Source organism: Myotis brandtii, unplaced genomic scaffold (assembly GCF_000412655.1).
Source record: "Myotis brandtii unplaced genomic scaffold, ASM41265v1 scaffold17, whole genome shotgun sequence".
Lineage (NCBI taxonomy): Eukaryota > Metazoa > Chordata > Mammalia > Chiroptera > Vespertilionidae > Myotis > Myotis brandtii.
Window position 1 is genome coordinate 5,273,181 of NW_005356259.1, and position 23,757 is coordinate 5,296,937.

Here is a 23,757-nt window from a genome sequence, read left to right on the forward strand (position 1 = left end):
GGTCTCAGGGAATCAACAGGGTGGAGCAAACAGCTATGGTTGATGCTCAGCCCTGCCCTAAGAGGCCCCGGGTCTCAGTGTCCCACGGTCATTGCTGCAAGCACCTCTGAGAGAAAGCCGCCCTCGAGTTCTGCCCAATCCCAGACAGTCCAGTACCTCCCCGTATGAGTCTGGGTCCCCAGAGACTTGCTGGGAACTGGAGTTCAGAGCAGTCGGGAGCTTGTGTCTCCCTCCTGACTGAAAAAGGCAACCGTGTCCTCAGTTGCCAGCCCTTTCCGTGTGCGCCTCCGTACCTCTGCCCTTTACTTCCTCACCTCCTCTGAGTATCAGTGTGCTTTTCTCTTTCCTTCTAGTTGTAGAATTTCCACTCAGCCAGCCTTCCTGTGGTTCTGGATGATGTCCATTTTGTCTTTTAGTTGTATTTTTGAAGTGGTTGTGTGAGGCAGCAATTTCAGGTGTTTACCTATGCCACCATCTTGGTTTCAAAAAATCCAGAACTACATTTCTTGGTGGTAAAGCCCTGAATTGTCTCGATTATTCGTTAGCTGAGAGGACTGAGAATAAATTGTGATCTGCATTTGCTCTGCTTTTAAGAGAGAACAATGTGACAGGCTGACCTGGTAAATGAGGATGAGAACAAGATTCCTTGGCCTGAGGATGGTTATTTCAGATTTCTATAGGTTGCCTGTCCTCTCATACTGGAACTGAGTGGGGTGTCAACAACAATTGCTAAATGTTCTGATCTGATTTTGGGAATAGCTACTTTTCATGGGTTGGATCCTTTATCCATGTATTGTATCTATTATTTAAATTTTCCTTTGCCTCGTTTATCTTTCCTCCATCTTACTTCAATACATTAACTTACTGTTGTCTTATTTCTGCTATTCAATTACCTTTCAGTTGGATTTTATTTCAGTTGCTGTATTTTTTAAAGTTCACATCCAATGTGTTTTATTTTTTAAACACTTCATTTTATTTTTTTCTATGTAACACTATTTTTCCTATCATGAACTTTCCTGTTTAACTCAGAAACTTTCCTCTATATTCCTAATTTTAACACATTTTTTATATCCTCAACACTGACATACTGATCTTACTTTTTGATCGTTAATTTAAGATCCATCAAAATATTGCCATGGGGGATGCAAGTGTCCTCAGCTTCTAGCCCTTTTAGCTCCCCACTTGCCAGCTGTCTGGTTCCCCTTACCTCTGACTCTGCCTGGCACTAGGCTGCCTGTTCCACAGCCAGCAGGGCTTGCTTCCTCCCAAGATGCTCTGTGAAGTTCCTTCCAGCAGGGAAGGGCTTTCACTGAAGGAGAACCCTTCTTGTGTTGGGTACCTCTCAAAGTTTTGACTCCTCCACATTCTGCCTGATTTTGTTTGCTACTTAGTATCCACGGGTAGTTGATTTTGTATTTCGAGTATCAACCTATGGCTATGTATGGGCCTACCTACATAGCTATACTAGAAGCTGAATCTCTGTCATGTCATAATACTCACATACTAATACATACTGAGCCATTGGGTAGTTTTGGCTAGGTTGCTATTGAGAAGGTTTACCTACCTGTGCTCTTTTTTCTACTGAGGTGCATAGTTTTATATAAACCAGAAGTCTAGGCAGATCTGGCAGTATTTTTCAGCTTTCTTTCAGAAGATATACTGGGAGTGCCCTCTAGTCCCTGATCTTTGTGTCATGCTTCGAGACTAATTTCTCCTGTTTCCTATAGTGTACTCTCTGTTGTAGAAGGAATGGACCCTCCATATATCTTTTCTGTCTTATGACTGATAGCTCAGTAGACTCATAATTCAAGCTGATATTGTAGTTTTGTGTTTATTTATGGAGATAGTTCCTTTTTTGGATCTTGCTATATATGTCTGGCTTACTTATTTTATATGTAATGTCACTGCTACATACTTGAAGCAAAGGGGGCTCCTTACAGCCTGCACTTTTAGAAGTTGCTGTTTCAAAAGTCATCTGGACAAGAAATGTCAAACTGTGTCTTAATATCATAGTATCCCACACGGGGTCTAATATTGCACTTGAAAAAACAAAACATATTTATCAAAGTATCAGTAAAAAACTTCTACATGATTTATAAATTTACTAAAAAAAAGCAGAAAATTATTCTTATTAGAAATGGTTCTTTGTTTTTTTATCAGATTAAAAGAAGTATAGGTCTGCATTTCATAAGAGCAACACAAATGTGATTCAGTTTGCATGGCGTTTAGTCTCAGACACCTTTGTGAAGTGAAATATACCATCACATCCATGCAGTCTGCCATTTTTCTTCACGGGCACCAAGAAACAAATCTACTTTAACTTGGTAGGGCATAGTGGGAGACCTAGCTGTCACTTTCAAAGAAAATTAATACCTCTGAGTCATCAATCCATTGTGCTTTCTATGCACTAATTCTTGCTCTTTTCAGATCTATCTGGATGTTTGACCTTTCTCAAACTATAAAACTTACTGGATTCAAGTGCTGTAATTGATCCCTGCTTTCCCCTCTCATTTGGCTCTCATTCCAAGAATGCCTCCATTTTTAGAAGTTGCTGATTCAAAAGTCTAACAAACTCTATTGGTTCCAAAATCCCTTTCTGTGGTGTCTCTCCTCTTCTTGAATTTCTTTTTTCTTTCATCTTTTATTTCTTTACTAGAGGCCCAGTGCACAAAATTCATGCATGAGTAGGGTCCCAAGGCCTGGTTGGGGATCAGGGCCAATCTGTGGGGTGACCAGCGGGACAATTGGGGGGCCCTTCCCTGGCACCCACCTGGCCAGCCTGGCGCCACCCGCTCACCAGCAGCTGGTGGGGTGATCGGGAGGTGGGGGAGATGGCACCAATCTGCTTGCTGGCTGGCCCCGCCGCCGGTCACCTTCCTCTGCAGGGCCCCCGCTGGCACCCGCCTTGGCTGGTCTGGGGCCTGTGGGCTGGGAGCAGTTCCTGCATTGAGCGTCTGCCCCCTGGTGGTCAGTGCGCATCATAGCAACCGGTGGTTCTGCCGTTCGGTTGATTTGCATATTAGGCTTTATTATATAGAATTCTCCAGCTTTTTGCAATCCCAAAGGATTGGTTTCATTCTATTGATCTATAAGCTTGGCAAGTACAGAGATAACATTTGCATTTCTCAGTATTGTATCACCATCACTTAGCACAGTACCTGATTTACAGTAAGCACTCGGTGATAGTTATTTTTTTAAATATGTTTTTATTTATTTTTAGAGAAAGGGGAAGGGAGAGGGATAGAGAGATAGAAACATCCATGAGAGAGGAACATCATCGATTGGCTGCTCCTGCATGGCCCCTCCTGAGGATTGAGCCTGCAACCAAGGGATGTGCCCAGGACTCTTCAGTCCACAGGCCGATACTCTGTCCACTGAGCCAAAGTGGCTAGGGCCTTGAATTAGCTTTTAAACTTTTTTAGGTCCAGATCTTACTTCACCCCTTCCAGCATGCCCTCTTTACTGATGCCTGAGCACATGGACCTTGCCGCTTCATTATGCTTACCACACTATACTGTGATTATTTGCTTATGTGTCTTCTCCTCTAACAAGCTTCTGCAGTCCCAGCTCCAGGACAATGTCTGGGAGATAGTAGTTGCTCAATAAATGTTTATTGAATTGGTCTGTTGAACTTTTTAGTAGTGTCTTAAAATCAGTTAGGTGCAAAAATTGAAAGGAAGATGGTGAATGTGACAGTTACATGGTCTAAAAATTTAGAAGACTATAATTTCCTTGAAAGCAGAAATCATAACTTTTAAATTTTATTTTCATTGTACCTAAGAGTTGCCAGTCAGAACATAAATTATCATAGAATTAAACTGAATAAATTGATAATAGTCAAGAATTGAGTCAACAAGTATTGGTGGGTGAAAGTAGAAGAAGCTAAACTTTGGATTTTTGAAAATTCTCAAATTTAAAAATTAGAGTTAATCGGTTGCTTTTAAAAATACAACTGATCTCATTGAATATTATCAGGTTCCTACTTGACTCTGATATTCTGACTTTTTTTTATTTCTCATAACTTTTGAATCTCAATTTTATTGCTTATTCCTACTTACTTTCTTCTATCTTCAATGTTCATTCAGATCAAATTTCCCCTTCCATGAAGCTTTCCCTGACTGTTCAATTAATACTCTATCTCCTTTATAAACTTTACTAGCCTTAACTATTGTGCAATGGGGAATGTTATGTGCTTTGCTATTGAAATGCTTAAGAGCCAAATGTTGTAACCAGATTTCTTGAGTTAGAATCCCACCTGCACCACTTCTGAGCAAATGTCTTAGCTTTTGTGGGATTCAATTTCTCTTCTATACAATAAAGATAATCAATAGTTCCAGACTTATTGGATTGTTATTTTGTCATGAAGATTAAATGGGTTAATATATGTAACTAGAGGCCTGGTGCACAAAATTCATGCACTTGTGTCCCTCAGCCCAGCCTGTGCCCTCTCGCAGTCCGGGAGCCCTTGGGGAATGTCTGACGGCTGTCAGTAGGACATCCTTAGTGCTGCCATTGAGGTGGGAGAGGCTCCCACCACCGCCATTGAGCTCACCAGCTGTGATCCCAGCTTCTGGCTGAGCGGCGCTCCCCCTGTGGGAGTGCACTGACCACCGGGGAGCAGCTCCCGTGTTGAACGTCTGCCCCCTGGGGGTCAGTGCACGTCATAGTGACTGGTCGTTCCCCAGTTGGGCCAAAACTGGCTTTCCGACATCCCTTGAGGGGTCCCAGATTGAGAAAGGGTCAGGTCGAGGGACCCTACTGGTGTATGATCGGGGCCAGGGAGGGACTCAGGAGGTTGGCCAGCCAGGGAAGGACCATAGGAGGGCTCCACGGTGTGTCTGGCCCCTCTCTCGCTCAGTCCCAATTGGCTGGACCCCAGCAGCAAGCTAACCTACTGGTCGGAGTGTCTGCCCCCTGGTGGTCAGTGCACGTCATAGTGACTGGTCGTTCCCCAGTTGGGCCAAAACTGGCTTTCCGACATCCCTTGAGGGGTCCCAGATTGAGAAAGGGTCAGGTCAAGGGACCCTACTGGTGTATGATCAGGGCCAGGGAGGGACTCAGGAGGTTGGCCAGCCAGGGAGGGATCATAGGAGGGCACCAGGGCCCCTTTCGCTCAATCCCAATTGGCCGGACCCCAGCAGCAAGCTAACCTACTGGTCGGAGTGTCTGCCCCCTGGTGGTCAGTGCACATCATAGCGAGTGTTTGAGCAGCCTTAGCATATTACGCTTTGATTGGATGAATGGCTTACCAGATGACCAGACACTTAGCATATTAGGCTTTTATTATATAGGATTACTTGGAACAGTGTCTATATAAGTGTTAATGTTTTTTCTCTTTTTATTACATCTGAAAAATTTTTTAACTCCTTAAGTTTAATATGTTATCCTAAAATTAGAATGAAATATGTACTTCATTAAAACGGACATAAACAGACCAGTGAGAAATAGTGTGAGGTAATGGCTAGGAGCATAATCACTGGAGCCAGACTACCAGAGTCTAAATGCCAGTTCTGTCACTTATTGGTTGTGTCACTTATGACAAGTTACTTTAAGACTCATGACCTCTCATACCTTCAATATTCTTCCCTTTAAAACTCTGCATAATAGAGCATCTATCTAATAGGATTATGCTGAGAATAAAAAGAGTTAATGTATGTAAAGTGGCTAGAAAAGTGACTGATACATCATTATAACTACTCAAAAAGGTTTTGCTATTTTTATTAAACCACCCAGACTAATAAATTATCACATATTTCAATATATTACTTTTAATACAAGTTTTGTTTTTCTCTTAGATTATCAACTGTCAAATGGGTACTTCCCTTTCACCCTCCCCTCCAACATCCTGATTTAGGTCAAGGCTGTATCCTTTATTCTTTGTGTAAACTTGTGCAAGTGATGTTGAACTTTACCCATCTATAAATTGAACTTGAATTTAAACGAGGCTTAAATAAACTTGATATGTATTTAATTACCATGCAACAAGATGCCAAGAAGTAGGCAATTGTTGGCCTTGGTTCAATGTCTCAAGGATTTCAGGGTCAAAGTCTTGTGAGATTTCAAGACTTCTTTTCATCATTGAAATATCACTGCTTTGTTGTCTCCACTCTCTATGGATACATTCGTCAAGATGAAAAAGTAATGGAGGAGAAGGAGCAAGGTGTTGTATAAAGAAACACACTTTCCTGATATCCCTAGGACTTCCATATACTTTCCTTGGTTGGATTGGCACATGGCCTGCGCTACATGCAAGGTTGTCTAAGAAGATTAATTTTTAGCTTTAATATATAAGAAATAAGAGAAAACAGGGATGGACTAAATGTTGATGAGTTTATTTACCATATAAGTAGACTTATTTCATAAGGCTTTTACACACAAATGATTTAATGGGTGTAAACTTGCTTTTTAAACTTTGTAAAAAGAAATGTGGAAAAATAGAAACAGATATTGAATTTCCTAGAACATTTAATTCTCAGTATGTTGAACATGATTCTTCCTAAGAAAGAAATAATGTATAACATTTTGATAATAGTTAATTTTCTATTTACAAAGTTAAATTATTTTATTTCTCTCAAAACACTGTAAGTTTAAGTTGTTTTTTAAAATGTAATTTAATCCTTATTTAATCATAAATATTATTTGAAATTGGAGAAATACTGATAAATGAATTTTTTCACTCATTCATGCAATATAATGCAGTAAGTGGGTTCCAGAAAATCTAGACTTATAAATGCTGGATCACATTATTGCAAATTTTATAAGACCATTAAATACTTATGGTGCTTATGGTCTAACACACCTACCAAGAATTTTGATTCCAACTGTGGTTTGGCATTACCTGGTATCAGATGTGCACACTGGCTTCATTGTCAATGGAATTAATGCTTGTTCTTGTGGCTGTGATGAAACATCTGTAAGAGTAGCAATGCGTTCAGTAATCTTATAGTTATTTAATGCCCCTATTTTTTTCTGGTGCGAGGAGAACAGGTTGGGAGACATGCTGGGAAGGTCAAGAGACACCTTTTGTGAGATAGGGTTGCCTGTCCCACAACCTGTGGTTAGTCTTTCAACCCTCTGTTCCAGTCTCATCCCTCCCTCCAAATGTAAGAACTTAACCTCACTTTTTTGGGCTTTAGGGGCTGGGTGAATTTACCTCATTATGGGATTTTATTACAAATACTACTTAGTACCTATTATGTGGTAGGCACTGTATTTAGAACCAGGGGACTTTTGGTAAATGAACAAATAAATATATAATTATTAATTTGGATAAATGTGACAAATGTTAATGAAGCACTGCAATAAGGGGAAAAAATGGCACCAATACAATGGTTGGAAAATGACTTGGTGTGGAAGTTACATTTAAGGTAAAAACTGAAGGATAAGAGAGTATATCAATACTCCTTGCAGCAAACAGATGAATAACCTAAGTGGTTAGTTAATAAGCATCTTTAAGCAAAGGAACAGTTTAAGAGGAATGGCATGGTATAAGAAAACCTTATGGTATAATGCAGCACTTCAGGTCTCCTAATAATGTGTGTTGGGGTGGAAGGGGGAGTACAGAACTTACTACCTCTTGAAGAGGCAAGGAAGGGGGGAATTAATTATTCTGGAATCTGGGTGGAGAGGAATACTCATAAGAGGGGGAGTACAGAACTTACTACCTCTTGAAGAGGCCAGGAAAAGGGGCAATTATTCTGGAATCTGGGTGGAGAGGAATACTCATAAAATTTTTGTATGTGTTGTAGAATGATACAACCACATCCTGGGAAGGCAATTTGTACTACGTGTTCACATGATCATATGTTTTTATAAATTTGAAAAAAACAACAACAACCCACGAATACATTTTAGCTACAATCAGTCATTTTCCTTTCTGAATTCCCCTCTTTCATGCTATTAATGGCCATTTTAGGGATCCAGCCAATGTGAATTTTAAATGATTGAGATATTTGGATTTACTGGGCTTTACATGTGGTTTGTAATCACTTTCACAGAAGTTAAGTTATATTTAGCCATTCATGTGTAATGCTGTTCAGCAAAACTTCTATTACCCATTTGCTGACTCACTCTGCTTAAGTGACAAATCCAGAAGTCTAATCATTGATATCTTAGGGTGCTAAGTACTGGGTACTAAGTACTAGAAATATTTTGAGTAGTGGAAGAGAAAGTAATGGGTTTTAAAATGCAAAAATCCAAAAGCTAGTCTGTGGAAAACCCAACATTCAAACAGGTTAAAATTTGGAGCAGAAGAGTAGATATCTTTGATGCCTTGCCAATTGAAAATATCTGTGAGAAATATATTTAAAAATGCAGAGAATAAAGTTAAAATAATACCATGCATTTTTTCTTTTATGGTGGAAATTGTACAAAATATAATTTACCAGTGTTCCTGTGTTTGGAGAACACCAAACTAAGCAATAATGTAAACATCTATGTAAATTATAATACATATTTTACAAATCCCAACTATCAATATTTTTTTGAAGTCTAGTGATATTTTATTTAGAAAAACAGATACCACTGAAGCCACAAGATTTTATTTTTTTCTTTTAAATGCCACACTAATTAGGTGTAAGATAGTCCTGAATAATAAGAGTATTTACACATTGAATACAAAATAAATATAAAATAACTGAAAAATTAGTTATCCAGTGATTCATTTTGCATTTCCACTGTTCACCTTCTGTTTCATTTTTCTTTGTCTTTTGAAAACCCTTTTCTTTCTTGCTTTTAAATCAAATTTTGGCTCTGGTTTTACCCACTATATTTCTATAGGTTTTTCCTCAGCTGATGTATCAAAAACATCTGCCGTGGAATCATGTGGAAGGATAGTCTTTGGTTCTTTCTTTCTCAGTTTTTGGGCCTCTTTAACTTGCTGTTTCTCCTTGTATTTTGCAGCCGGGATGGATCTTATGCATGTCTTACGCTAATGCATGTTTGGTGACTGGTAGTGAGGATTTTCATATAAAGTTGGTCCTCCAAAACTTCCCTGGAAAATCTTTATGAGATTTAAGATGAAACAAAGTCCTATTTCTACAAGAGCAGCATCTTCTCTGATCTGAAAGTTCCGAAACCATATCCTATTATCCAAAACAGTGAAAGTAAACACGTGGTCCACAAATGGTTGGTTTTTGGGATGGTAGCGTGGTGTACTAAAGATCAGAATTAAGAGTTCTTTTAACAAAGCATAATGTGGTAATTCATCAAAAGCAGGGTCAAAAGACAAAAGGGGCCGAGAACCTTTCAAACAGTTTCCAGTCATCTTTAGTTCAGGGAAGGTCTGAATATTTTGAAGTAGGAATTTAGCAGATGGTCCATGATGTGAATTAGAAAGTCACATATAGAGATCTTGTTTCTTCTTACCTTCAGAATAGATACATTTATTGCAGTTTTTCATTTCACAAAGCTCATTAATCACAAATAACTTATCTTTACGATCCATTTTAGTATCTGCTTTAGAATGAGGCATCAACATTCCTAAGTCTTGCATTAAATGTCTTGTTCTGGAATTTATTCCTCTGGAAGAAAAGATGAGAATCTGTTCCTTATTTTTCCACTTGCCCTTGCAAAAGGGGCCTGGGGTGCGATTTCTGTCTTCTTCCTCCGCCTCCTCTGCCTTGTCAGGCTGCTTAGCTGGAGGCCGCACATCTTTTTCTGTTCTTTCTTGGCCTCTTCATCGGGATTGTGGGACTGCCAGGCCTCCACGCTGCTTCCTCTTGGTCTACCAATATTTTTTAACAACACTGGTAGATAGAATAATTATCTTTCTGTTCACTTGATGGAAAATGTTTTCATGAAATCAGTGTCACATGCAGAGGTGATTAAAGAATATGCAACCACATGCATATAAGCATAACCGATGGACACAGACAACAAGGGGTGAGGGTGAGGGCAGGACTGGGGGGTGGGGGGGCAATGGTGGGATAAGCACACATTTGTAATACCTTAATCAATCAAGGGGAAAAAAAGAATATGCAACCAAGTAATATACTAGAGACATGTCAATATTATTACTTTATCTCCTAGATTTTTTAATTTTTATGATATTTGTCATGCCTTAGTTAATTTTTATATGTGACTTCTCTTCTTAGTGTAAATATTTATACTTCTATCAAATATTATGTTCATAATATTGTTTTCTTCTTATATTGGCTCCACAAAACTTAATCTGCCCTTGAACCAAGGGTGTTTTCTGAATAATTATCTTCTCCAGTAAAGAAGGAGATAAGGAACACATAACAAGCTTCCGATGATTTACCTTACTTGCCCTTAATAAAACCTTCTTAAACTGGTGACATAAATTGAACCATTTCTGGGAAGATACTGCCTACTTTGTTGTTAGAAAAATGCCAGCAACCTTCCATGATCAATTATACTCTTTCATTCGCAGGAAGTAAAATGCCTTGTGTGAGAGAGAACTGATTCCAACTAATGACTATCCTAAAAACAGATCTCCATGACATCATGTAAGTAAATTAGTAAGACATTTTTTTCTAAATATTCTCTTGTATTGAAGCCATTACATAAGAATACACATAAAAGGTAATATTTTCAAGAAAATTTTCATCTAATAAATCATATCTCACTCAGAAGCATATTCATTGTTTGTGTTCAATATTGAGAAGCCTTATCAATGGCTCATAATTGTTATTAACCTTATGATATCTACATTTAGCTATTAGCATAATTGGTTAAATTATATTAATTATTGGTTAAAAACACACCAGATTATTTTAATTTTCTATCTATGTTAATCTAAAACATATTCTTCTATTTCTAAGTCAAACCTTTGGAAAAATATATGTAAGGAACAATGTTGAAATGCTGCTACATTTGTCCTTCAGACTTAGGAACATTGCAAAGAATGTGTGTCTACATATAAAGCTCAAAATATAAGTCATTGTTATTTGTCATCCAAGTATGTATGTCCTTTGGTGAATAGATTTGCTTCCACAGAACAGAGTGATATGTTTAAAACATGAAACTGATTATCACTCATATACTTAGCTTCTTCATTATCTCCTCATGTCTCTAGAATAGAATTGGAACCCCTTAACACATCTCCAGGCCCTGACTCATTTCTCAGTACTCTGCCATTTCATACTGTACCATGTCATAGTATCTGATTATTTGCATAACATCGTCGACTGTTTTGGCCTCCTTGCACATTTGTATTTAGTAAGGACAGTACTTATAGTTATTTTAATCAAATTTCATATATTTGGAATAATACTTTTTCTATTAAACAAAGCTTTTGAAAAGATGATGCAGGTGTTATAAGACTGGTAATTAGTTTTACTAATGTAAATATAACTATATAAAATGATCTAATATTGAGATATTAAATATTTTTCATTTTAAAATATTTCTTGCTTGACTTCAGATATGGTTTGAGCATCTAAAATCAAAGATGAATATGTTAAATAATAACACAAAATATTTCCAAGTTTTAAGCATCTTTCTATTAGAATACCTTTGTCATAAATCACATTTTTAATTGACTGTTTAATATATATGAATAGCACAAATATACAATATATATAAACAGTGCAAATTTTTAAATCATTTTTTTAAATCTAGGAGAAAAATAGTAAAGTTTACATTTTTTTAATGTAAATTATTTCCGTATTATTTGTATTATAAGAATTATGTTTTTAAAGGGATGGAAAAGATTTTTCCACTTAACATTTTTATGCAATTTTTATACATTTAACAGACTAATAAAATTCCCAAGTAGTTATTCACAAGTTGCTACACAGAAGCATCCATCAAAGTAATGTTTACCTTGAAACATTATACAACCTAGAATTTCTATATCTTATGAATGAATAAATAATGGCCTTATAGTCTATTGTTGATTCACTCCTGTATTCCAAAAAGGCTAGATGCAAATACTGTGGACTTAAAAAAAAGCAAACAACTTTATAGCAAACAATTATAAAAGTAAATTTTATGTTTATGCTTTTATCTATTAATAAAAAGTAATATATGTTTGTATATCATTATTTATCCGTGAATTTAAATTTAAAAAGTAAGTCAATTTTTTTTGCATTACATCTATAGTGAATACATTTGTAACAATGTAAAGTTTTAATGTTTAAAAGGAGATGAAAATAAATTTACCTTACTGCCTATATTACTAGATTACCTTTAAGTAAAAAATAAATAAATAAATAAACTAACAGTATTGGGAAAGCTGATATTTAAGTAGAAATATTTAAAAATTGCAAATATGTTATGGGCCTCATATACTGCCCAGGCTGAAAGAGCTTATGCCAAACCAGAGGCTGGGTGAAGGGTTTCACAGTGACTGGGTGTTGACAAGGATCCCACATCAAATTACAGTACAAAAAATTACAGTCCAGAAGCTCACTGGATGTCACGGCCAGGGTCAGGGGCAGTTCGAAGGGAAGTAGTCAAAGCTAGCAGAACTGACAAAAAGACAAGTCAAGAGGATGGAGGTGATGATGTATTCATTTTGAGTTCTTGGAAACCCACTCCCATAAGCTCATCAAAACTTGATAATAAAATGTAGTATGGGAAAATCAGTATAACATAATAAATCCTCGCCAAAAATACAAATATTTCCAAGTCAAATTAAATACTGTAAGTCAGGCTACAGGTTTTACTTGACATAAAATAAAGCTAATAGATATTTAATTGACAAACTCGATGACTTGCTTCAGAAGTATTTTTTTTTAGATCAAAGATGGTAAAGGATAGAGTTACAAAGAACAATAGCTTTGAAATAGTGCATAAGGAGTAAAATATATTTTCAATAGAATTATAAGGTGAAAAAATTTAAAATCTTCATCATAAGCATCCAGGGATGAATTCTTTATGATAGAATTTGATTGAAATAACTATTTTCAATTGATCTTGGAGTTATCCAGGCACCCTGCGTGTCAAATCTCCATGCTACCGGACAGATATAATAAATGCTATTGAAGAGAACCAATTAAATGTTCTCAAAGCAAACCAAATGGAAGCTAACTTGAATTAGAATGAAAATCAGAATATACTTTCTGATGACTTTGTTCTCAAATATGCAGTGGGAAAATAAATTAAAGCAGGGCCAAATAACACACACATATGAAGATAAACTAGTGGTGAAAGAGGCTAAACTGTAAATGAGACAGACTCCAAGAGATTCGTAACTAAGATAGTACCCAAATGAATGCCATTACTTTTTCCAGTATTTTCACCCTAGAAATTCATAAATCCCACAGCAGAATGGCTTGGCACAGTTATCAAATGGGATTGAAGTATACAAAGGCAGAGAGCCAGAGATTAAACCATTGTTTCAATCAACAAGAATTAGATTATTACAATTGCTATTAGCAAATTCAGATTGGATACTCTAAAAAATTATTCAGAGCTGTAAAATATTACTAGATTTTCTTCTTTCTGTTTAACAAATAATTGAAATTGTCAACATTACTATTGAATGATACTTTTAGAGGAAAATCATTTTAATGACTTTGGCACAAAATTGTACAGGAATATATTCATAACTGATGTCTTTTTAAGGAATGACATTCAGGAGGTAATACAAAGTAAGGATTATGAGTATTTAGGGTTCAAATTAAAAATAAAACCTTTGACCAACGGATTGAATTCTGGGTAAAAAGAGCTATTGATAATTATTTCAAAACTATCACTTCATGAAGATGCATTATTTCCCAATTTTACTACGAGAATATATTATGCTTATTTATATTTTTGAAAACATAATATTAAAATAAATGATAAAACTACTCTATGCCCAGTATTAAATTAATGCAAACATTAAATTAATGTGGCCACATGACAAATAGAATCTAAAATTTTTCCACAAGCTACTAAACATTTGCATTTACAAAGATCAATCAATGCAAACCAGCTGGTAATATTTTAGCAGTTAGAAAAAAATAGCAAATAGAAAATTTACTATTATTTATTTTGTTTATGTAAGATACCTATTTGACTTTCATGCAAGCATTAAAGTATTAACTTAGATCAAGAAGATATAATACGTAGGGAATAGACTTGTTATTTGGGGTAAGGTCAAACTATATATGTTATATTTGAAGAAATATGCAACTGTGTGTGTTCACACATTTTTTTTTTCTTTTTGGATAGTCAAACTTAGTTACATCTGAAAAGTGAAATTTTTGATGTAGTATACATTAAGATGGAAAAATCATTTTCACATCTGCTTTTAAGCAGGTCAGAATTAGAAAGATTCTGGCTGCTGACATTGAAAAATGTTGATTATAACATTACTAGAGGCCCAGTGCACGAATTCGTGCACAGGTGGGGTTCGAACAGCCAGGCCCCAATCAGAGGATCAGGGTGTGCCTGAAAGGAGGAGATAGTGGGAAGATGGCCAGCCAGCCCACCCCAATCCAAGCCCAATCAGGGCCGGGCCATCCCCGCCCCCAATTGGTGTGGTGGGACGGAGCTGGCTGGGGGAGCAGCCATAAGCCGACCAGGGTGGTGGAGGCTGATCGGGGGTGGGGCTGGCCATGGAGAGGGGCTGTGGGTGGTGGGCCAGCTGGCCCCACCCCCAAATGAGGGGGCAATTGGAGGCCAACAGCCTGGGGGAGGGGCCATGGGTGGTTGGCTGGCCGGCCCTGCCCCTGATCAGGGTGGTGGGGCCCATCTGGGGTGGGGCCAGCCAGGGGGAGGGCTGTAGGAGGTTTGCTGGCCAGTGCCACCCCCTATTGGGGTGGGGGGGCAATCAGAGGCGGGGTTGGCCAGGGGAATAGGCTGCAGGCAGATCGCAGTGGTGGGGGCCCATTGGGGGTAGAACTGGCCAGGGGGAGGGGCTGCAGGAGGTTGGCCAGCTGGCCCCACCCTCGATCTGGCCAGTTTGCTGGCCACAGTGGGTGTCATAGCAACTGGTCGTTCTGGTTGTTACGGCATTATGGTCGCTGGCTTTTTATATATATATAGATCATGTGCTTATGATAATATTTTGGAAATAGATGGATATCATACATACAATTCTACTAGTATACATATCATCTTCATTTTGAATTTGTTTCATAATGGAAGGCTGAATAATGGCCACCCAAAGATGTCCATATCATAATCCCAAATTTGTGAATCCTACTTTACATAATAAAGGGACCTTGTAGGTGTGATTAAGTTAAAGATCTTGTGATGACTTATTATCCTGGATTATGCAGGTGTACTGAATTTAATCAACAAGGGTCTTTATTAGGAAGAGGCAGGAGAATTAGAGCGAGAAGTAGGAGACATGACAACAGAAGCAAGCAAGAGGTTGAAATAATTCAATGAAGAGGCCAAGAACCAAGGAATGCAGGTGGCTTCTAGAAGCTGAAAAAAGTTAGGAAGCAAATTATTCAGAGGCCTCCAGAAGGAAGGGAGGCCTGCAGATTCCTTGATTTTAGATTTCTGACTCCAGAACTGTAAAAAACACTTATTGAACATAGAATTAAATATTGTAGCATATCTCATCTTCCAGATGCATCAGATGATTTATGAATAATTTAAAATTTTGGACATTTAGGCTGTTTCCAAAATTTTGCTCCATAAAAATTCTGTGACAAATTACATTGATAATTCACTGAAGATAGACTTCTTGAAAAGAGATTTCTAGATCAAAAGGCATAAACATTTTTCAAGTAAAATATATGTTGATGATTTGCTTTTAAAGGAGGTTGAGCCTCTCTCCTCAGCTCATTTAATTGCTTTCTTATCAGCACTGAGTATTAGTTATAATTTTATCTAATAATTTCTTAAGTGAAAAAAATGGGCACTTCAAATTTGCATTCCTGATTATTGGTAAAGATTTTTTAAAATCATTGTACATTAGTTTTAGGTATGTTTCTTTTGTAAATAATTTGCCTATTCCCCATCTTTTTTAGTAGTTTTCATAATGATTTATCAGTTCTAACCATATTTTTTAATAAATTCTATTTTGTTGAAAATTCATATTGTGACCACTACTGCATATATTTATTTGCCTGCCACATTGTTGTTCTTCAATGTTTAGAAAGAAATAATATTCAAAGTGCATAAAATTTGATATTTTAAATAGTCAGTCAATATAAAATTAAATACTAAAATTATTTTCATATGTTCTCAGAAGTTACAGTTCTCAAGTCTTCAAAAGTAATAGGCAAAATACTTAATATAATGACTAAATATCTATATTTAACCATATTTACTTAAAATGCTAGAACTTTTTATTTCTAAAATTTACTTAGATTTGTAAAATATTTTTGTAAGAATAAAAGTATTCACAAGTTTATCATTCAATATCCATCTGGCTTTAATTGTAAAGAACATGTATCATGTCTACATATGATTATTTAGCAATAATATAAATTATATTAATATTGCTAAATTTTCCTCTTTGTCTAGTGCAATACTTGCAAAATTCAACTGGGGGCAAAATTCAACAAGTTTAGGAACTAAAATTGAACACAAAGGAAATCAAGGAAATGTATATTTGGCAACCACTGGGAAACCATACTTTGTTACACAAGAATCTAATGCATTCATGCTTTCTAAGAGAAAGGATATTCAAGTTAGTTTGTGTTTTCCTTTACCTAAGTGCTCTGCTTCTCACATTTGCTCTATATCCCAATGTAGACTTTTTCTCCAGAGTCAACAAAGGTACTCTCATAAACCCTCATGATGTTTGGATTAAGACACTTCTAATTTCAAAATATGGGGGCAAGAAAAGTGAAGAAATATTCCCCTTGGACTTAAATAGCATTAGTCATGAGAGTAAATGTTAGGGTTACAGAATTGCTCATGTGTTCATTAATACATTTTTGGGGTGGATGAGTTCCTGAAGTTTTAGGCACTGTAAAGTGTAGGTCCTGGGAAGGGCCCTCTATACCAGGTGTAAGGATGGTACTAGGAACTAGTGTATGTGTAGTGTGTTAGATTGGGAGCCTGTACTGAGGGTGAGAAAGACTTCTTGTCTTCTTTTAACAAAATATCTTTGTTTCCAACTTGAAAAGATGTGTATATTATTAATCTAGGGTTATTTTTATTATGTTAAAAAACCACTTAACAGCCCTGGCTGGTTTTGCTCAGGGGATAGTGTCAGCATGAGGACTGAAGGGTCCTGGGTTTGATTCCGGTCAGGGGCACATGTCTGGGTTGAGGGCTCCATCCCCAGTAGGGGGCAAGCAGGAAGCCGTTGATCAATGATTCTCTCTCATCATTGATGTTTCTATCTCTCTCTCTCCCTCTCCCTTCCTCTCTGAAATCAATAAAAATATATTTTAAAAACAAACAAAAACCACTTAACATAAATTTTACCATTTTAATAATTTTTAAGTGTACTACATACAGTACCATAGTATATGCAACAAATCCTAGAACTTTCATTTTTTTTTAGAACTTTCATTTTTAAAAACTGATTTAGGTGGACTTTTCTTTGTTGGAAGATATTTGTTTATTGATTCAATCCCCTTACTAATTATTGGTCTTCTCTGATTTTTAAAAAAATATTTTTTTTCATTATTCAGTCTTGGTATATTTCTAGAATTTTATCTCTTTTCTTCTAGATTGACCATTGTTGGTGTATAATTATTCATAGTAGTCTCATATGATCCTTTTTATTTCTGTGGCATCAGTAATGTCTTCTCATTCTTTTCTGATTTCTGTTTTTTCAGTCTTACAGGAAATGAAAGTTTGTGTCCCTCCAAAATTCTTATGTTGAAATTCTAATTCCCAACATGATGATGTTCGGAAGTGGGGCCTTGGGGAGGTAATTAGGTAATGAGAATGGATCCCTTGTGAACGAGAATTGTGTCTTTCTGACGAGAGACACAGACAGCTTGTTTCCTTTCTTGACTCTCTACCATGTGAGAATACAAAAAAGAAAATGGCCATCTGCAAAGTGGAAAGCGGGCCCTCATCAGACAAAGCACCTGCTCACTCCTTCGTTTTGGAATTCCCAGCCTTCAGACTGTGAGAAATAAATGTTTGTTGTGTAGGCCACCCAGTTTATGGTACTTCTTTGTAGCAGCCTGCACTGACTAAGACATGGTCTCTTTATTTTTTTCTTATTTGGCTTAGCTAAGCGTTTGTTGATCTTTTTTTTTTTTTAAAAATAGCTCTTACAATAAAGATTCCAGTCAAGATAAGGTTATTTGCAGGCCAGAGTGTATGTGATTGGTTCAGTCAATATAGGCCAGGTAGGGCCAGGCTAGCTGAACAAAAGTCCTATGAGTAAGGATATACAGAAGAAGCCACATCAAGACTGGTAGTAGAGGTGGAGACTCAAAAGGGCCTGGCCCCACACCCATGTGTGGAGGTTGAGAATCCAGAGGGATATCTCAGCTGCACAGGTTCCCTTTGAGCAGCAAGCCCAGGCTCACACTGGGCTCTTTAGCCCAGAGCACCAGGAAGAGGAGCCCCCCCACAACTGGCTGTGAAATTCAGCAGGAACTCTATTCATCCAGGTGAGAGGGAAGGCTGCTGGAAACATAGGCATAATCTTAAAGGGCCCTTTGCACAGATTTACACCTGGGCACTCATGCTGGGCTTAAGCTAAAGGGCAGTGGTCCAGGAAGCACCACACACATATAGGGAAAACCTGAGTTGTGTGGCTTCATGTCAAAGTTTGGAGGGAGAGCCTTGCCCCCTCCCAGCCAAATCTGCACCTGCATTAGTCTGGTCAACTCCACCAGCTCCACTCTGATGACACTGCCAACCAAACTGCACACCGCTGGAGGCTATTTTGGTAGTGGGCAGGGCCTTGCCTGCACTGCAACCTTTCTTAAAAATCTCTCAAAGGTTCACATACCCTCAGGCTGACTTTTACATACCTTGTGCCTTTTGCTTAGTAGTCCCAGGCTCATCACTTGCCAAATCTGAATCTGCATTAAAGACACTGCCCAACCAAACTGCACACCGCTGGAGGCTATTTCGGTAGTGGGCAGGGCCTTGCCTGCACTGTAACCTTTCTTAAAAATCTCTCAAAGGTTCACAGACCCTCAGGCTGACTTTGACGTACCTTGTGCCTTTTGCTTAGTAGCCCCAGGCTCATCACTTGCCAAATCTGAATCTGCATTAACCTGGGGAACACCACTTGCTCCATCCTGGTAAATGCCTGAGACCCCGCCTCACCCAATGCATGTAATACCTAAGGCTCTTTCAGCAGCTGAACCTTATGAGTAGCCAACAGGCAATGGCATGACTCAGGACGCCCTATGACTTTTGCTGAACTGCCCTAGGCCTGATACAGTGGGTGGAAGCCAACCTTGGTTAACAGCAGTGTTTCTCCCACAAGCCTCCAGGTCCAGCACGGGCACCTGCCAACCACGTATCACCGTGTAGCTCCTATCAAGTGGCCTTGAGCTAGTCACAGGCAGTGGCTGAACTTGGCCTGCACCAGAGACCCTCCCAAGAGGCCCAAAACCAACATACCTTCTTGCCGACTGCAGACCACAACAGCGTAATATTCGGATAGCTCCACAAGCAGCACAGCCAAATGGTGTCTTTGGTAGGCTCCACAGCCCAGTAAAGTCAATCTCTCTGCACTGGTTGTGGGCAATCCTCACTGCCAATCAGCCTGAAGGTTAGTCCCACTTACTGATGTTCCATTAGCAATCAAAGCTCAACTAACTACAACAGGAGGGCACACACAACCCACACAAGGGAGACTTCTGGAGCACCTGGAGCAAATAATGAGGGAGACGGTGCTACTGGGCCCCACAAGAAACCTACTAAATTAAGCCACCCTGCCACGAATGAAACATATGGCAGATCTACCTAATATGTAGAAATAAACACAGAGAGGCAGCCAAAATAAGGAGATAAAGAAACAAGTTTCAAATTAAAAATATCAGAAAACTCCATAAAAACAATGAAATCAAATGAAGGCAAGCAATATAACAGATACAGAATACAAAACACTGTTTATAAGAATACTCAAAAAATGTAATGAGAAATGCAATAAAGAGAAAGTAAACATAAAAAAAAGACATAGGGGTCTGGCCAGTGGGGCTCAGTTGCTTGGGTGTCATCCTATGCACAGAAAGGTTGCCACTTTGATTCCTGGTCAGGGCACATGCCTGGGCTCAACCCCTGGTGGGGATTATGCAGGAGGCAGTTAATCATGTTTCACTCTCATATCAATGTTTCTCTCTTGTTCTCTCTCCCTCTTCCTTCCACTCTCCAAAAACAATTTAAAATCCTATATAACAAAAGCCTAATATGCTAAGTGTCCAGTCATCCAATTATCTGTTCAACCAATTAAAGCGTAATTTGCTAATGATATGGTAAGGCCACTCAACTGCTCACTATGATGTGCACTGACCACCAGGGGCAGACGCTCAGACTGGTAGGTTAGCTTGCTGCTGGGATCTGGACGATCAGGACTAAGTGAGACGGGCTAGACACGCCCTGGAGCCCTCCCGTGGTCCCTCCCCAGCTGTCCAAACTCCTGCGCCCCTCCCTGGTCCTTGTTATGCACTGGTGAGGTCCCTTGGCCTGGTCTGTGCCCTCTCGCAATTCAGAACCCCTCAGGGGATGTGGGAGAGCCGGTTTCGGTCTGATCCCACTCAATGCAGGAGCTTCCCCCTGGTGGTCAGTGTGCTCCCATAGGGGGAGCACCACTCAGCCAGAAGCTGGGCTCACAGCTGGCAAGCACAGTGGTGGTGGCAAGAACCTCTCCCACCTCTGTGGCAGTTGGACTGCAAGAGGGTGCAGGCTGGGCTGAGGGACCGCCCCCCCTCCCCCATGCATGAATTTCATGCACCAGGACTCTAGTCTTAAATAAAAGACATAGAAACCAAAAAAGAACTTAAATACTAGCAAAGCAAGTGTTGCTAGACTAATGCCATGTAAACCTACATGTCAAGATTTGAAAATATATATTATTACTTTAAAATTATAGTAGAAAATCTTTTATCCATCTCCTGTTTACATCCATTTTAATGAGAATTATATTATTTTATTTAGTTAGTTTTTGTTAATTATCACCCAAGGATATTTTTTCCACTGATTTTTAGAGAGAGTAGAAGGGATGGAAGGAGGATGAGAGAGAGAGAGAGAGAGAGAGAGAGAGAGAGAGAAAGAGGGAGAGAGAGAGAAGAGAAACATCAATGAGAGAGAGACACATCAATTGATTGCCTCCCATAGGCACCCTGCCTGGGTCAGGGATGGAACCTGTGACCCGGGTAGGTGCTCTTGACTGGGAATTGAACCTGCGACCCTTTGCTGGGTGGGTTGATGCTCTAATCACTTAGCCACATGGGCCAGGGCCATTTTAATGAGAGTTTTAAGAAAACTTGTTCTGCTCACAGCCCAGAATAGGTATTCAAGTTTGTACCATGAGTCAATTTGATAATGATTCATTGCTAGTTAATCTATATTCAGACCAACAGTAAGGTTGTATGTCAAATTTTGTTAAGAAATAGAGACTACCGAAAGTCAGATGGTACTGGAATATGTTGTATATCTGTAAGGTCATGTAGTGCCTGTGACTACAAATATTTTAAATAATTTGACAACTTATATACTGAAAGTAAACAGAGAAGTCATAAATGTAATGAAATAAAAATAATAAAGAAAACAGGTTTATTTATTAGTCTGATTTACTATATATATGATCTCAAAATATCAGTGGATTATAGTAATTACTAGTGGCCCAGTGGCTTTCTGAGATGTGCTCATCTCAGTGACATATATAGCAGTATAAGAGGCCAAGCCAGACAATTCAAATTATCTGAACCATGCTTGTTTGCTAAAATTTCATTGGTCAAATTAAGTCATAAGTCTACCCCAACATTAATGGGGTGACAAAATCTACTCTGCCCACACTAGTGAAAGGGGGTATGAAGGCAAGTGACAAAGGCCCTTAATGTAATATAAAAGGAGTAAAGCATTGGGAGCAAATATTCAGTGTACTATTAGGAGAAGAAGTGAGAAAAAGTAATAAAGAGAGAAGATGACAAACATAACTGATGATTTTTTAGTTCACATAACACCTATATGTACCTCTTGTAAATACATATGCCGGATTCTCCCTGGAGCTTTCCTATATGAAGTTAAATAGATTCCTTTTCTTTGAAACCAAAGGGTTACTGAACAAAGAACACATTTAATATTAGCTAAATTGAATAGAATATATGTTAAGTAAAAATTATATTAAATCTTTCCCAAATTTAACTACATATAAAAAGTACAAAACATAAAATGTGTTGATCACAGAGTCTTCTACAATGCTTAAATTTTACTTTTGATGTATTTTCATGGTAACTCTGCATCATTTTTTCAGTTATTATGGAGTATTTTGTTTAATAAAGCCCTTTTAAAAAGATGTCACTCCTGCCACCTTCATCCTTACAATACTGTCTGTATGAAGGAGTACTCTATTTAAAATATTTTAAAGAAATTTCAACCAATTTTTACTAGCATTATGTTTAAGAAGTTACTGATGAAGAAAAACCATCAAAGTCTTCACTCCATTCACTTTCCTGCTTTAAAAGAGAAGTTTGAGGTTTTTATTGAGTGCTTTTTAATAAAAGTGAAGCACAAATACAGAAAGTGACTTTTAAAAAGTTTTAACTTTTCTTATGCCTTTCTGTGAAACTATAAAGGCAAAATTGAAAATATTTGACCTGAGAATACAAGGACTTAAAACTGAAAATTTAAAAATCAATCAGCTTTATGAGGCAACTTCTATAAAATCTAAAATGTGGCAATTTCTAAAATGAAAAAGCTTAATATTTTAGTGTTCAATTTTTATTGGTTTTTCTAAACTTCCAAAGCAAAAGCTATAAAGGAGAACATAAGAAACAAAAAGGTGCACAGCACAAAATATTAATGCAGTAATTTCTTGCATTTTTATTATTCCTTCAGTACTACAAGTACTTTTAAGGCAATATTTAAACCTTATATCACCTTGAGAAGGACTATTGAGTTAGTCATTAAAATGTAATTCTTGGTTATCGACACTATTAGAAATCTTGACTAAAACTCACCCATAATTTTATAAAATTAACCCCATTGAGCACTGTGTATTGTCATAGACTATTTTGCTTAAATATTCTCTGCTTGGGGGTGAAGTAAAAAAAAAAAGTGGAAAAAATGGAGTACTGCTGCATTTTGTACAAAGCTCTTACATAAACACTGAGTTCCATGAACATATTTAATAATTCAGTAACTGAAATTACAAACTTCTACATGATTTACTTTTATAGATACTACCCAATTTTGTTTAAACAAGAAGTTCTTAATTTTTCAGAGGTTGGGAAACTGAGAATTTGATAAAAATTAAAGGATCTTCTTCCAAGAAGAACAAAACTTATGCACTATACACAACCTACTATATACAATTTATGGGAGGAAAGAACTTCTGAGACCTATCCTGGTATTCTGCAAGCCCTTGAACCCCAGTTCAGTATCTCAGCAAGTTCAGACTAGTCTAATTTCTTCTTTGCCTTCATACTTCTTTTCTTGGTTAAAAAATATTAGTTTTGGGGGAAGAAAACTAATGGGATATATTTTCTACAAAGAAAACAACCATAATTAGGCTAATTAGCGATTTACAGATACCTATTGGGAATGTTAGGATAAATATTCAGATCTACTTTATTAATTGAAATAATCTCTAACTCATGATGATAGAAAATTACTTTAACTAAGTTAAATATTTATAACACTGTATAATTTATAAAAGGCTTTCATAGTCAGGGCCTTTCTAAAATCCTTATAATAAAATGGTTAAGTATGAAAGGTACATATTATTATTAGCCCTGTTTTGTAAATTAAGAT

At 37.6% G+C, this 23,757-nt stretch overlaps 1 pseudogene; it reads right to left on the minus strand.

Moving 5' to 3' along the window:
- Window positions 1–8,522: 8,522 nt before the first annotated feature.
- On the minus strand, window positions 8,523–19,075 carry LOC102255257 (annotated as a pseudogene).
- Between the last annotated feature and the right edge of the window lie 4,682 nt (window positions 19,076–23,757).